At 41.0% G+C, this 3,564-nt stretch overlaps 1 long non-coding RNA gene across 1 annotated transcript; it reads left to right on the plus strand.

The window, feature by feature from the left end:
* The first annotated feature begins 1,697 nt into the window (after nt 1-1,697).
* On the plus strand, nt 1,698-3,288 carry LOC142718072 (uncharacterized). The gene is made up of 2 exons (XR_012872210.1): nt 1,698-1,982; nt 2,296-3,288. It is a non-coding gene; the product is annotated as an uncharacterized LOC142718072 (long non-coding RNA).
* The last annotated feature ends 276 nt before the right edge of the window (nt 3,289-3,564 follow it).

The following is a 3,564-nucleotide window of genomic DNA, read 5'->3' on the forward strand; positions in this document are numbered from 1 at the left end:
AATAAGTCATTGGCTTAGGATGGAGCCCAGCTCGCGAGAATGGAGGAGCTCTCGCATCTTGAATATCACTCTCATGCCAAGTACCGAAAGATCTGGGCACCCTGGTTTGAATTCTGCAAAAATGACTCCTTTCAACACCTCTGGGGTGCAGACTCCCCCTGCATTGGATAAGGACGATTGTTATTCTAGTTTGGGACTACTTTCTAAACTTTCCCGCTAGGTCTGATGTCCTTGGAGACCTCTCTCCTTGCACGTTTCTTTTCCCTCCTTTTCTATCCCCTCCTTCTTTACCCCCTTCCCCTTGACGTTGGTGCAAGTGGTGTGAACATACGCCAGGAAGCTCATACTTCCTTATTGTTCGGTTTGTATAATATGTTCTGTTTAATATTGAGATAACGCATTGTACATACGTGTCTTCTTATTGTGAATTCTAACAATTACTCGTATATTGTATGTACTGTGGCGCTTATGCATATTGTAATTCGCATTTTGCCTTTCTGTAAAACCTCAATAAAATGTTATTTTCCCCCCAAAAAAAACCAAAAAAACTATACATATGTGGTATTACCGTAATCGTACCAACCCACAGAATAAAGGTAATTATTATTTATGCCGCATGGTAAACAGCATAGAACAATGGCGGAAATGCTGTGGTTTCTTCTATTCCCCTCCAATAAAAGTTAATCAAAAAATGATATGTATCCGAAATTATGCCATTAAAAAATACAACTAATGCCGCAAAAAAAAAGTCCTCGGCTATGTCGATGCAAAAATAAAAAAGTTATAGCTCTTTAAATGCGTCGATGGAAAAACGAAAAAAATTGCTTGGAAATTAAGGCCTAAAATAGGCTGGTCACTAACGAGTTAAAGCCCAAAATAACTATTTCCTGAAAGGATAAAGGACTTGAGATGAGAAAACCTATTAGACAAATATCAAATTCGGTCCAAATTTTCCAAAAGCTTAAAATTCGTCGAAATGTGAAAGTTTTGGTGTTCGCAGTGCAAGAATTGTCAAAATGGTGGCCACCGGTGAGCGCTCTCCGCCAATTTGCCAATTATATAAAAAAAACAGGGGAAAAGAGGATTAAAAAAAACGAAACATACTCACCACCTTCCCTGGTCTCCTGACGTGTCCCTGCCGGAAAGTGAGATGACGTAGCTGTGATCGCTGCAGCCAATCCCAGGCCACAGTGATCACATGGGACAGCTACGTCATCTCACCTGCCGGTAGCGACGTGTCGCTACTGTAGTACAGCGTATGTGTTGAGTGTGTTTGTTTTTATTTTTGTGAAATCGCATGTACCCTGATTGCCTTGTTTGACCCTCTGATGTCTTCAAGGACTGTAACCAACTTAGATTCATTCCTAGAAGACGTTAAATAGTCTGATAGGCCTATCGGGGGACTTGCGATTCGCAAAACGAATTTGGACCGAAACGAACGGCCGATTTAAAAGAAAATTTGCTCATCACTATTAAGGACTCTGCACTGCAAGGCAGCAATGCTAACCAATCTGCACTGTGACATTGTAAATACTTATTATTAACACTACAGCAGGAGATGTCACTTTTGGTCATATTTGTGACATCATCAGATAAAATACAGGAGGCCATTGTTACCTCACTGCATGATGCCATAATGACTGTGACTCTATAAGAACTGGGGTTTAGGGGGGGCGACTGCTCAGTCCAGGATATGAAGATAAGCAGACACAAGATACTTCACCATGAGGATCTCACAGAGAATAGCGGAAGCTTCTGATGTTTGTGAAGTCACCAGTCGGAATCCGGAACACTGGAAAAGGAGAACTTCATGCACGAGCCGCATGGCAGGGGAAGAACAACAGGAAAACCGGCGGCTTTGGCTTATATACACGGTGATAGGAGGTTCAGTCATTTACTTTCAGGTTTTGGGACCAAGAAGAAAAACATTAATGTGGAGGAAAATCTGCCGCCATGATGCCAGCAATCTCTAAACATTGAAGGTATGTACATGATATATATGTTCATTTAATCTGAAAATGTGGGATATTTGAGAATTTGGGGTTTGTTATACATTATGGCCCATATTTACTGAGCAGTTTATGTCAGTTTATTTTGTAAGCTTAACCAAATAAAGTTGCAAACGGTGACATGCAACAAATTTGGTGTAAAATGTATCTTTTCTCGTCACTTGACAAATTTAAAAAGTGGCAAAAAAAGTGGGCGTGGTCTCCAAGGAGACGTAGATTAAGTCCCATTTATTAAAGTAAACTATGTTAAAATGGCACAAATTTTGCCCTTATTATTTTATTGTAGGGTGGAGATCTGGACGAGCGGCTGAAGATGAAGATGAAAACTGTGAGATTGATCAAAATCTTATGTAACGTGACAATTCTATTTATAATTCTATATTTGGTGCCTTCCGATGTCATAATACACTGATTATACAGGTCAACGTAAATACATGGAATGTATCATGACTTTAGCAAGACCGATGTTTGATGTCCTCCTATAACTCCTCCGTGTCACACATGCTAAGATTCCTTACACGTTATCCCATAGCCTCTCATGGTTGTGTCCTCCTAGACCCTGGACCTTGTTTGGTCTGCATAGAGGCTGAAGAGTTCTCAGTGGTCCATGACTATTTTTTGGTGGGATAACAGGGAACGATGGTTTCCCATAGTTCAAGCAGAAGACACCTGCTATATGCTATGTTCACCAGTGAGGCAAATCCAAGCTGGGAAGGAGGTAATTGCATGTTACTTGTGGCCATTAGGAGGAGAAAAACTCAAAGACGGAGGACATCAATTGTGAGTCTAAGAAGTTGATTGTGTAAAAAGTGGCTTTCAGACCAAAGGCCTAATCCCTGCCCTCCTGGAGTCGGCCATTTGCTTTACACCACATCAGGGACCTGGTATAATGGAACTGGCCTTCTCCTGTGACCTAGGAGGGCAGTGTTTTCTTTCTCTTTCACCAGCAGAGATGACCATAGCCGAGCTGTGATGTCCGTAGTCCGATCAGTGGAGGAGCGACCTGCATGATACCAGGACGTCGTGGAGAACATCTGGGATTGGACACCTTCTTATAACTTACTATTCCATATAATGTCATAGCTATCAGTAAGATTTTAGTTAGTTGCATTACAAGCTCTGATCCTGGGTTCTCGGACTGATCGCCTTTTCTCGGGGTCAACAAGGAATTTTCCCCTGTGGCACAAATTGGCTAAACGTGCGCAGGGTTTTTGCCTTCTTCTGGATCAATAGCTTTAGTTAGGAATTTTATTTAAATAAATTGTGTTTAAAAATGAAAGCTCTGTCTCCTCGTCATTTCTCAATATTATATAGCAGTCAGGTATGAGTTTATATTATGGGAGGTTATTATGGTTATTTTGCTGCTGATAATCCAATATGGTTGATTCCATGAAGCATTGGATGATATACACATACAGAAGAGAAATACATCATATGAGCCATATAAATGCTACTACTATAAAGGAACACTAAGGATCGATGCACACGATGCGTATTACGTGCCTTTTTGGAGAGCGGATATGCGTGCAGCACCTCTGCAGAGTAATACAGTACC

This window comes from Rhinoderma darwinii, unplaced genomic scaffold, assembly GCF_050947455.1.
Source record: "Rhinoderma darwinii isolate aRhiDar2 unplaced genomic scaffold, aRhiDar2.hap1 Scaffold_460, whole genome shotgun sequence".
NCBI classification, from domain to species: Eukaryota; Metazoa; Chordata; class Amphibia; order Anura; family Rhinodermatidae; genus Rhinoderma; species Rhinoderma darwinii.